The sequence below is a fragment of the Callospermophilus lateralis genome, chromosome 10 (genome assembly GCF_048772815.1).
Source record: "Callospermophilus lateralis isolate mCalLat2 chromosome 10, mCalLat2.hap1, whole genome shotgun sequence".
Taxonomy (NCBI): domain Eukaryota; kingdom Metazoa; phylum Chordata; class Mammalia; order Rodentia; family Sciuridae; genus Callospermophilus; species Callospermophilus lateralis.
This window is the reverse complement of record NC_135314.1, coordinates 63,652,537-63,666,296: the sequence shown is the minus strand read 5'-3', so window position 1 is coordinate 63,666,296 and position 13,760 is coordinate 63,652,537.

The following is a 13,760-nucleotide window of genomic DNA, read 5'->3' as shown; positions in this document are numbered from 1 at the left end:
TAGGAATGGCATTATCATATGACCCATCTATATCACTACTCAGCATATATCTTAAAGAATTAAAGTCATTATACTATACTGATATATGCATACTCACGTTTATATGCACAATTTACAGTAGCAAAATTATGGAACCAACTTAGATGTCTGTCAATGAATGCATGGATAAAGAAAATATGGACACACACACACACACACACACACACACACACACACATATATGAAATGATGTCATTTGCTGGAAAATGGATGACACTTGAGAACATTATGTTAAGAATATAAGTCAAACTCAGAAAGTCATGGATTGTGTTTTTTCTTTCACATGTGGAAGTTAGAGGGGGAAAAAGAATAGAACTGTGTGTAAAACTGAAAATTGACAGGAGATCAGTAGAGTAGAAGAAAGGGAAAAGAGGGAAGGAGGAGGGAAGGGCAAGGGAAAATGCTGGGGAATAATACTGATCAAATTATATTGTTATAGCATGTGAATCTTTGAATATGCAAAACAAATTTTATCATAATTATAGACGCACCAATAAAAATATGGGAAAATATGAAGATGGCTTCTCTACAAAATGTAACATCTTCTGCTCCCTGGAGTGCTCTAGCCCTCTGCTATTCCATTGGAACCAGAAAATCATCACAGCTTACATTGCAGAATCCTCAAAAATTGAGAGCCCAGCAGTGCCTAGACCTCTTTAACTGGTGAGGAGCAGAAGCCATCACTTGGGATGATGAGAGGGATTTGAGCAAGACCCTGATCCACTGCCCTCTTCTACCCCAAAGAAAAAGGATCTTCAAATTGACAGGTCAATTTGAAGGTTCTGGTGAATACTGGCAAAAGAGCATTGATTGATAGTTACTAACAAATGCTAGAACCTCCAGCCCTCTTTGCTCTCCTTAGCAGCTGTTTGAAATGTTCTTCTCTGAGAATAAAACCCAGCTGAAGAGGAGAGACCTAAAATTATTGGCACTGCAGTTCTCCCAGTGAGATAGCTGGCAGGTTAATTTTTGGTGAACATTTAAACTTTGTTTTATTTTCTGTCTTCTGTGCAGGCATTGATTTAGGCAGCTATGCATGAGCTAATCTGAATAGCATTTGATTAGCTCATGCATAGCTGCCTGACATAGGTGCTCCCATTGGTCTTAGGATGCTTCACATTGGATGGCAAAGATCTCTTCATCGGTGGCTTTCAGACTATGGTCCTTGGTCTCAATTGTATTCATGTTTAAGATGATATGTGCAATTACAAAAGGAGGTAGGTTTGCTTTCTGGAAAAGTCTATTTTCTTTAATGAATTTGTCTTTCAGTATATAGTGTTTAAATGATAGATAGCAGCTTCTAAGTTGATAGTCTCAGTCATTTGAACTGCTAGTAGTAATGCTTGAAAGTAGCTTGGCTATCTCAGCAGGAGTTGGTACAAATTGGGTTATAACAACAGTTCTACCCAGAGTCTACAATCTTGGAGTTTTCAGGGGGCTTCTCATGTGGGCTTCTGTGTCAGGTAGGCTATTGCAGGTGACTTAGCATTGTGGCTGTAAACTGTCACCTTCAATTTTTGGTCTCTGGATTCACCCATGGGCAGAGTGGCCACCCTTCTTCTGCTCCCTTTTAGCCCTGTAGTTTGAACAGAGACCTGTTCTCTCATGTTAGACCAGCTGTGAGTTTAACAAGATGCTGCAGATGCTGCTCTGCCACCCAGAAGCACCTCCCACATGTGTCTAGGGCCAAGGCAAGGCTCAGTCTGTCTGTCTGTCTATCTTATCTAGTGTTATGGGTTGATTTTTTGCCCCCCACAAATATGTTGAAGTCCTAAACCTTTGTACATGAGAATATAATCTTATTTGGAGATAGGGTCTTTGCAGATGATCAAGTTAAGATGAGGTCGTTAGGATATGCTCTAATCCAGTATCAATGTGTCCTTATAAAATGTTTCAGAAAAGAAGGCTACTTCCTTGAAAAGAACCATATGGTGAGTATTTTATCAGATTTTTCACTGCTGTGACTGAAAGGCCTGGGCAGAACAATTGTAGAGGATTAAAGTTTATTTGGGGGCTTACAGTTTCAGAGGTCTCAGTTTGTGGACAGCAGGCTTCATTTCTTGGGGCTCAAAGTGAGGTTGAATATCATGGTGGAAGAGTGTGGTAGAGGGAAGTGGCTCACATAATGATCAGAGAGTAGAGAGAGAGACTCCATTGGCCTGATACAAAATATGTACCCCAAAGGCATGTCCCCAGGGACACACCTTCTCCAACCACACCCTACCCACCTTCAGTTACCACTCAGTTAATCCTATCAGGGATTAATTCACTGACTTGGTTAAGGATCTCATAACCTAATCATTTCACTCTAAGTCTTCTTGCATTGTCTCACTCATGAGCCTTTGTGGGACACCTAATATCTAAACCATAAGAGTGAGGAAAGAATAGTGTTTTCAACATATGGTGCTGAGACAACTGGATTTGCTCTCAAAAGAAAAAACTTGAGTCCTTATCTCATAATATACAAAAAATTAACTCAAAATAGATCATAGATCCAAATGTAACAGCTAAAAGTATAAAACTTTTAGAAGAAAACATAGGTGTTAATTTTTGTGATCTCAGCTTAGGTAATAGTTTCTTAGATATGACACCAAAAACATAAGTAACAAAAGAAAAATAGATGCTCTGAGCTTCATCAAAATTAAAAACTTGTGCTTCAAAGGAGACCATTGTGAAAAAAACCTACAAGAGAAAATATTTGCAAATTATATACTTGATAAGAGATTTATATCTAGAATACATAAATAACTCTTACAACTCAATAATCAAAATACAAAATGCCAATTAAATATTGGTAAAAGATTAGAATAGACATTTTCTCCAAAAAGTATATACAAATGGCCAATTGAGCATATGAAAAGATCAGCTCATTTGCTATTAGTAAAATGTAAACCAAAACCACAATGAGGTTTCACTTCACATCTGCTAGAATGATGAAACTGAAAAAGTAATAAGTATTAGCAAAGATGTGGAGAAACTGTAAACCTGGTACATTACTAGTGAGAAAGTAAAGTGAGGCAGCCACTTTGGAAAACAGCCTGGCAGTTTCTCAAAGATTTAAACATGGAGTTACCATAGGACCAGCAGTTTTACTCTGATAGATGTACAAGAAAAATGAAAACATATGTCTATGCAAAAACCTGTATGTGAGTGTTCATAGCACCTAAACGCTGTGATACATAGATAAGTAATACGGTTTGTGATATAAATGGATTACTACTCAACCACAAGGAACTCAGCACTAATTCTACAACATGCATAAACCTTGAGAACATTATCCTATGTGAAAGGAGTCAGTCACAAAAGAACACATATTGCATCAATCCATGTATATGAATATTCCAGAATTAGTACTTCTGTAGAGATAGAAAATAGAACTAGAAGTGAAAGAAAGAAATGAGGATTGATTGCTAATGGTTATGGAACTTCTTTTTGAGTGAAGAAAATGTTCTATAATTGGGTTGTGGAGATGGTTGGACAATTCTGTGAATTGAATTGTATATTTTAAATGGGTGAATTTTATGTATGTGAATAAAATCTCAATAAGGCATTTTTTTCTGTTATTTTGAGAAAAATATTCAAATGTTCAAAATAAAATTTCATTTTAAGCATGTGCACAATAATACAATGACCACCCATACATTTCCTTGCGGCTTAATAAATAAAATCCTTCAGATGAAATAAAAGCTTCTTGACTCAATCTCATGCCACTTCTGAAAGAAACTAGAATGTTCATCCTTAAAGGGAAACTTGCTATTATCATTTCCTGAACATTTTTTAGTCTTTTGCCACATCTGTATCTACATATATGTACATTTGGAAAACATATATTTACTTGCAACGTGTATATTGATCTTCATCTATTACTTTGAACTATCTTCATCTATTACTCTCCATCTATTCCTCTGAACTCTTCCAGAGTCTAGGTTGCTCTGTAATCCAGGCTGTATTCCCACAAGCCTTGTGAAGATCTTCCAGGAAGATCCCAAGGAAGCTGAGGATCACTCTGCTTGCAACGCTCTGAAGAGTCTAAATCCATTCTTATAAAAGAGACATTCTTCTGGAAGGGTCCGAGGAGGAATGTGCTATCCAGATCGAGTGTCACAGCATCACACAGAAAATTTAAGCTCTCTCACCTCTACTTCTTTGTGTTCCCCGCTCTTTTAAGAGGCATTTCCATATGGTAACTTTCCACCTGTTTTTTAAAAGTATGTGTTTTCAATAACCTAAAAAACTGGGAGTTAAACTAACCAAATAGGTAAAAAAACCTCTACAATGAAAATTATAAAACACTGAAGAACTTGAAGATGACCTTAGAAGATGGAAAGACCTCCCATGTTCTTGGATAGGCAGAATCAGTAATGGTCAAAATGGCCATACTACCAAAAGCACTATGCAGATTCAATGCAATTCCCATCAAAACACAAATTGCATTCTTTACAGAATTATAAAAAACAATTATTAAATTCATTTGGAAGAATAAGAGATCTAGGATAGCCAAATCAATACTAAGCAAGAAAAGCAAAGCAGGAGGCATCAAAATACCTAATCTGAAATGATACTCCAGAGCTGCAGTAACATAAAACAGCATGGTACTGACATAAAAATAGACATGAAGAACAACAGAATAGAATAAAAGACAGAGACAAATTAACACGCCTATCATCTGATATTTGACAAAGGTGCCAAAAAATTATCTTGGAGAAAAGACAGGCTTTTAACAAATAATTGGGGAAACTGAATAGCTATATGTATAAAAATGAAATTAGAACCCTATCTCTCACCCTGCAAGGACAAATTATAATGGATTAAAGCCTTAGAAATTAGACCAGAAATGTTATAACTGCTAGAAGAAAACATAGAGTCAATCTTTCATCATATAGGTGCTGGCATCAATTTCCTTAACAAGACTCCCAAAGCAGAAGAAATAAAACCAAGAATCAATAAGTGGGATGCCTTCAGACTAAAAAGCTTCTGCAGAGTAAAGGAAGTGATTAAGAGTGTAAAGAGAGAGCCTACAGAATGGGAGAAAAACTTGGTCAGCTCCTCTTCTGATAGGGGATAAATATCCAGAATCTACAAAAACTCAAAAAACTTAATATCAGCCCCCCCCCCAAAATAACCCAATCACTAAATGGGCAAAAATAATAAAATAAAATAAGAAAGAAACTTCTCAAAAGAAAAAATATAAGTGGCCAACAAATATAGAAAAAAATATATTCAACATCTCTAGCAATCAGGGAAATGCAAATGCAAATCAAAACTACACTAAGATTTCATCTCACTCCAGTCAGAATGGCAACAATCAAGACTATTAACAGCAATAAACACTGTGAAGGTTATGGAGAGAAAGGTACACCTGTACATTGTTGGTGAGATTGCAGACTAGTACAACCAGTCTGGAAATCAGCATGGAGATTTCTCCAAAAATTAGGGATAGAACCACCATATGACCCAGCTGTCCCACTCCTTGGTATTGTCCTAAAAGATCTAAGATTGGCATACTACAGCTATGCAGCCACATCAATGATTACAGGAGCACAGTTTACAATAGCTAACTTATGAAATCTTCCCAGATGCCCATCAATAAGTATGAACGGATTAAGGAAGTGTGGCGTATGTATACAATGGAGTTCTACTCAGCCATATAAAAAAGAATGAAATTATGGCATTTGCCAATGAAAGGATGGAAATGAAAAATATGCGAAGTGAAATTAGCCAAACTCAGAAACTCAAAGGTGGAATGTTTTCTCTCATATGTGGAAACTAGAGTAAAATAAAGGAAAGAAGGAGGGAAGGATAGAATACCATAAAGAACCAATCAAATAAAAATTAATAAATGAGTGAAAGAAAGTCTTATTAGAGGAAGGAGAATGTGGGAAGAGAGGGAGGTCAGGAGGAAAAAGGGAAAGGGAAAAGGGAGGATTATGAACTGAAATTGAATTCCATGTATGTAAGAGTTTGTTGGGATGAACCCAACTACCACAGATAGCTATAAAGATCTTAAAAAAAAAAAAAGAAGTGTGTTTTTTGTTGTCTAGATTGTTCTGTTGCAAGTCAACAGAAACAGAATATTCCCATTATTTAGCTTTAAAGCTGATCTCTGAATCCAGCTACAGCTGTGAAGGATTCTATTTCTGCAACCAAGTCCTAGAGTAGGTCCCTTCTACCTCGGGGTGCTCTTGGACTTCTTTTCCGTCCAGCACTAAGTCCTTCATGAGCTCATCTGTGTTGATATGCCTGGAGTCTTGCCCAAATTCATCCTATAAAAATGCTTATGTCAGAGAAATGCTCCCTTGTTTTCTCTGTTGACCACAACTGTATAAAGAACAGAAAGAAGGAAGGAGAGGGACTCAGGCATGAGCAGATATATGGCCACAGTTCCACAATGCAGGAAAGAACCGTCTAGAAGACAACACATACATGTGACGTATCTCAGGGTACCTGGGGAATGTTAGAGAGAACATGCTCTTAGGAGCAGAATCTATGAATTTACAGAGCCATGATTATTACTTCTATAATTCCAATTTGAGATTTAAAACATCAGATGGAGACTGTGTTCATTTAAATTCAATGTATTCCCCACCACATTCAGAATTCCTCACCACAAAACTCTCAGGTCCTTTGTGAGATACAATCTTTGGTTGTCTGGATATGGAGGGTGATGGCTTCTCTAAGAACTTATTAAGTAATTCCTCCCATTACCATCCTTTCCAACAAACTACTCCAGCCACAGAACATGGACTAAGATGTGGGAGAAGGAATCCTGAATCTAAGCAGAAGATCTCCCAAACTGTGCCTTCCATTCTGGGCTCTTCTGGCTCAGAGCTGTCTCTCTCTCTCTCTCTCTCTCTCTCTCTCTCTCTCTCTCTCTCCCTCCCTCCCTCCCTCCCTCCCTCCCTCCCTCTCTCTTTTTTGTCTGTTGAATGCTTCATACTCTTGCCCCAAAGCTCTGACGTGTCCAGTTTGAAGACTCTTCTGTTAGTGACTGAACAGGTGTTGCTATTATCATTTTAGGACTTTAACTAAAGAATCTTTGAAGATTTTTTTTGGACTCCTCAGACAAATGGGATAAACAGAACTCATGACCACATATGTGCTAGTGCTTTTTTGACCTTGATGCTGAGCTCTGGAATTAGCCTTGTACATCACAGACTGATTTACTTCAGCCTATTCTTCCTCTCCACAGACTCTTCATAAGACAGTGCTCAGTTTTATAGGTTTTTATTGTGCCCTACAGGTTCAAATCGTTCTGAGGAGCTGATAGATAAATAGTAACTCCTCAACATTCTGATATTCAGAGAACCCAGAGCAGGGCTCCCGGGGGGAACCCTCTCTCTCACATGTTCCAAAATGGAGGAGTTCACATCCTTCAGAATGCCTAATGGATCTGATCCCTAAGTACTTCCCAAACAGCTTCTTTTATTGATGCATTGAAACTTAATTGATGGACTCTAGTTCTAGTCAAGATTGAATAGCCCCATTTCTCACTCGTCTTCCTTCTTACAACTAAAAACTCCTGGACATAACAAGCACAAGATGAATGCGAAAAGTGGAGGTAAGAGGTGAACAGCCTGGAGCCTCCGGACAGTGGAACAATGCCCTGGTACCCTTCCTGGGTTTTCTGTCACTTCCGATACATCCAGAACTACAGGGTGTTAGAGAGGTCTGCATTCTGGAACTGCCCACGGGCAGAGACAAAAGAAACCCCAAGAGCAGAAAACCTTTTTCTTTTCTTTTTGATACCTTTTTGATAGCACCTGGTTTCCTCCAGGCAAATGCCAAAGTAAGAGCAATGACTAATCTGCGGTGACAGCTGTATAAAGTGCAAAAGTGAAGGAAGGAAGATGAAACTGATGACACAAGCAGGGCCCATATTTGAGGAGGACCTGGGAACCAGATGAAGCATGATTGTTAAGCATCTTTGGACTCTGTTGTAAGGTTAGGGGAACTATAGAGATGACTTAGGGGAAAAACAAGTTCAGATTTGAGTTTTAGGCGGATCATTTTAAGGGTTAACGGAGGCAACGGCAGCTTTCCAGGTGAGAGGTAGTGAAAGCTTCCATTTTGGCAGGGACATGATTCCAGAAATTGGCAGGCTTGGTAAATGTAATAGATGATTGTAAAGAATAAGGAAGGGGTCAAGAACGACTTCTAGGTTTCTCACTTGGATGGCTGGGTATAGGCGATACCACTTACTGAGAGAGAGAGAATACAGGAGAATGATATTTGGGGGTGGAAATGTTGAGTTCATCTCTGAACATGGTGAATTTGAGGTACCTGTGAGTCATTCAGGAAGGGAATTTCTTCCACGTCACTAGTGTCAGGTTTAGATGGAAGAAGTAGATTAGCACCCAATTATCATGTATTGACCACTTGGGCTTTCTAGTCCTACGCAAATGAGTCTGAGTGCATGGTCATGACTCACCCATAACTTTCCCCTGGAGTGTGGAGTCATTTGGTCTAACCAGGGTCTTTTAGTTATTTTCTTTCTATGGGCTACACATTTCACAAGAAGCCCAGGGCAGCCAGTATCTGCATAGTATGTTTGATTAGGGGAACTCTCAGGGAGCTCTTATTTTAACTTGAACCTTTTGAACAAAGTGAGGTTTTTTAAGATCATCTAAATGGGATCACCTGAAATATCTCTCTAATTTTCAGCATGAGAAAGAGTGAGTAACTTTTGCTGACATCTTAAACAAAAACTGGAAAGGCCATCATGAATGAGTTACATGTGAAAGAAGAGTGGTAAACTTTGCAAACCCCAGGGCTATCATCACTCAGGATGGTGGGGACAGCCTTGTCAATGTGGTCCTCTTACCAGATGATCTTCAGTTAGCTTGAATTAACAGGGGTCTCTGCAAAGGCATCCAGCAGCACACTGACCTGCAGCTCTGCAGACATCCAAAAAAGGAACCCAGGTTCTCTGCATCTAAACCTTGTGGGAACTCTGTGCACAGGAGCAGGGCAAGGATGGTTCAGACTCATAAACCCTGGTAAAAAGTTAGTTGTTGGGAAATGACATAGACACAAGCCAAGTTAAGAAGAATGCCCCCACAGTCCCATAGAGGTGATTGTGAATTAATGAAGCACTATGCCACACTTTAATTTGGAGAATAGATTAGGCAGGTTATGTATTTAAGAGGTGCTTCTTGATGAGGGGGAATGGGGTAGGGAGATTTTATATTGTTGTTAATTAATGATTGATTAAGCTCCAATAATTTCTGAGGCACTACAGTTAGTGTGTTAGAGAATGTGAAGATCTTGATGAGACACTGTGCATACATTCAAAAAGTTTGCAGTGTGCTTGGAGATATACACACAGGTGGAGGTAAAGTCTAGAAGTTTTTGGTCAGTGCCTCCCTTTGGAGTCACAAAGGAGATAATCAGACAAATGGGAGTTAGAATACTTATGTTTATGCAGTGATCCTACTTACTTTAACTCATTTAAAAGTTTGGTTCAGACAGGTGTGGTGTTGCGTGCCTGTAATCCCAGCCACTCAGGAGGCTAAGGCAAGAGGATCACAAGTTCAAAGCCACCCTGAGTAACATAGTGAGACATAGTCTCAAAATTTAAAAAAAAAAAAAAAAAAGAAGAAGAAGAAAGAAAGAAAGAAGGCAGGCAGGCTGGGGATATAACCCAATGGTAGGTGCTCTACCATTAGCACCCCTGGTTTCAATCTCCAGGCTGCAAACCTAACCAACCAACAAAAAAATTGGTTCTTAAAACAGCTCTTTGAAATGAATGAGTAGGTGGTATAACTTGAATTTTACAAATGAAGAATTCTAGTTCAGAAAACTCCTAGTGTGTGAGGTTACCAGACTTAACAGTGGTAGGATAAGTAAGAAGGCCCGTCTTCTCGACTGGGCCTCGTGGAAACAAATTTGTTGTAATATGCAGCCATCCCCATACCCTAGGATGCTGAAGGAGAGGAAAATAAGAAGGAGCAAAGTGGTGACATTTCTGTTGTTGCCTGAGTTTCCCAGGCCTCCACTGTAGCTATAAGAAGTGGATGATTAATTTTCTAATTCAGATCACATTTTCCTTTGCTCCTATCTGCTGATGTAGGCTTCCTGCTCTTGAACCATTCTTACCAGCTATTTCTTGGAGCCTCCACAAGGAGTCAGTGTTCTTGGACTCTATATTGGTAAAAACAGACATCTCATAGGATAGTATCAAGGAATGGAGTCCTGGAGCTCCTCTTTTATGGAGCGATTCATGCAGTTACAAGGAGGCTTAAAATAAGAAGGGGAAGAGATCTTTAGTTTTTATTCAAATCCCTGACTCTCGTCAGGGTCCTGAATTCAGATTATGTCTGAAGGATGGGAGCTAGGATAGATCCAGGTGACATATGTCATTCAGGATCTGACAGGAGAAGAGATTCTGAGAACCTAGACTTTGTTTGACTACAGGGTCTCCTGGTGTCTTCTCTTAGAAAGACCACTCTTCCTGGACTTTACAGTCCTCCAGAAAACAGGGTTTTGGCAGGCCTGTCCCATCTGGGACACACATTCCCAGATTTATGTTTTTATATCAACAACAAAAAAGGGGGCTGACAATGGCATTCTTCATAGAAATAGAAAAAGCAATCATGAAATTCATCTAGAAAGATAAGAGACCCAGAATAGTAAAGCAATGCTTAGCAGGAAGAGTGAAGCAGGTGGCATCACTATACCAGACCTTAAATTATACTACAGAGCAATAGTAACAAAAACAGCATGGTATTGGCACCAAAACAGACTGGTAGACCAATGGTACAGAATAGAGGACACAGAGACTAACCCACAAAACTACAATTAGCTTATATTAGACAAAGGCCCCCAAAACAAGCATTGGAGAAAAGATATCCTCTTCAACAAATTGTGCTGGGAAAACTGGAAATCCATATGCAACAAAATGAAATTAAACCCCTATCCCTCTCCATGCACAAAACTCAACTCAAAGTGGTTCAAGGACCTAGGAATTAAATCAGAGACTCTGTGTCTAATAGAAGAAAAAGTAGGCCCTAATCTTCATCATGTGGGATTAGGCCCCAACTTCCTTAATGAGACTCCTATAGCATAAGAATTAAAACCAAGATCGATTCAAACTAAAAAGTTTCTTCTCAGCAAAAGAAACAATCTGTGAGGTGAATAGAGAGCCTACATCTTGGGAGCAAATTTTTACCCCTCACACATCAGATAGAGCACTAATCTCTAAGGTGTATATAAAGAACTCAAAAAGCTAAACACCAAAAAACAAATAACCCAATCAATAAATGGGCCAAGGACCTGAACAGACACTTCTCAGAAGAGGATATAGAATCAACAAATATATGAAAAAATCTTCATCATCTCTAACAATTAGAGAAATGCAAATCAAAACTACTCTAAGATTTCATCTCACTCCAGTCTGAATGGCAGCTATTATGAATACACACAACAATAAGTGTTGGTGAGGATGTGGGGAAAAAGATACTCTCATACATTGCTGGTGGGACTGCAAATTGGTGCAGCCAATATGGAAAGCAGTATGGAGATTCTTTGGAAAACTGGGAATGAAACCACCTTTTGACTTAGCTATTCCTCTTCTCGGTCCCAAAGGACTTAAAAACAGCATACTACAGGGACACAGCTATAACAATGTTTATAGCAGCACAATTCACAATAGCTAAACTGTGAAACCAACCTAGATGAATGGATTAAAAAATGTGGCATATATACACAAAAAAATATTACTCAGCAATAAAAGAGAATAAAATCATGGCATTTTCAGGTAAATGGATGGAGTTGGAGAAGACAATGCTAAGTGAAATTAGCCAATCCCCAAAAAACAAATGCCGGATGTTTTCTCTGATATAAGGTGACTGACTCATAGTGGGGTAGGGAGGGAAGAATGGGAGGAATAGACAAACTCTAGATAAGGCAGAGGGGTTGGAGGGGAAGAGAGAGGGTAAGGGGTTAGCAATGATGGTGGAATATGATGGACATCATTATCCAAAGTACATGTATGAAGACATGAATTGGTGTGGACATACTTTATATACAGAGATATGAAAAATTGTGCTCTATATGTGTAATAAGAATTATAATGCATTATGTTGTCATGTGTTTAAAAATAAAATCAATTTTAAAAAAGGGGGGGCTGAGACAGGAGGAGGGTGAGTGGCATGTAAGATACAAAGTGGTAGCTCTGAGGTGCAGTAGGGAGGGATCTGAGCCCTGAAAAATAGCTCAGGCATCACAAAATGTATTCTAGAACATGATAAGGAGATGGGGTAAGAATGGAGACTATGGGAAGTCAGGACTTTCTGTGGCAGGCTCTGCAGCCAAGTTAGCAAGGACTGGTCCATAGTGTCAAAGTGGGAGTATTTGGACCACTGGAAAAGAATACGAAAGATTAATGAGATCAGACCACAGGTGGGGCTCTGAAGGGGCCATTCAATTTTTATGGACCTGGTCACCTCCATCAGCTCTCAGGAAAAGAGAGGTACCAGAGGGTTGCAGGTAATTGTAGTGTTCCTTGACCTCTTTTCATCTGAGTGAAGGTGAGTGAGTGGCAGGAAACTTCATGTATGCAATGACGTTCATCCAAACTGTAAACAGAGTGCACGAATTTAGAAAATGCCCAAAATTCCTTTAAGACTCCTTCCTCTGAGAGGTGTGGTCCATATCTCCTCCCTCAAATGTAGGCACGTTTGTGACTGCTTTGTAAAATCAAGCATGGTGGAAGTGGTGCTCTGTGACTTCTGAGGCTAGGTGATAAAATGTCAAGCTCAGCTTTCATGGGACACCAGCCACCATGTATAATATCTGACTGCCCCAGACAGCCAGGATGGAGAGGCCATGTGACAGCACTCATCAAGAGCCAAGCCGAGCTCTGCTTTCAGTCATCCCCATGGGCACCAGACATAGGATTGAAGACATTTTAGATTCTCCAGACTAGGTCATCTGCCAACTAAGTCCCATTGAATGACATCAGTGAATGTCATGTAGGAGCAAATAAAACTCACCATTATAGGCTGAATTCTGACCCTTCACCCCTGTCAAAATTCATACATTGAAATCCTAAACCCCAGTACCTCAGAACCATATTTGGAGACAGGGCTTTACAGAGGCGGTGAAGGTAAAATGAGGTCATATGAGTAGGTGTTAATCCTATATGACTAGTGTCCTTATTGGAAGAGGAGATCTGGATGCAGACCCACACAGAGGGCATGTGGAGACACAGGAAGAAGCCAAGGAGAGAGTCCTCAGAAGAAACCAATTCTGCCAGTACCACAGTCTTGTACTTCTACCCTCCAGAACAGTGAGAGAATGTATTTCTGATTTTTGTTACTTTAGTTTGTAACTGTAGTACTTTGTTATGCAGCCCTAGCAAATGAATACACTCACCCAATTAAGAATTTGTCGCCAATGAAAATAGTAAATGATAATAACATGATTGCTGCTTAAGTTTTGGGGTAATTGGTTACACAGTGACAAAAAAGGAAACAAGCAAGGATTTCTAAAGTTCCTCTTGCTTTAAGGGTTGAGTTTTCTGTACAGAATGGACTGAAGTGGGCAAACCCAGAAGAATGGATACAACCCAACAGAGAAGATGGGGCCAAAAGTCACACCTCAGGGCTTTTGTGGCATTTGAGATACAGAAACTTAAAGATTTAAAAACATATTCTCATTAGTTTGAGAAAAATGGGGGGAAAAGCTGCATACAATGCATTTTTATGCAGCTATTTTATGGA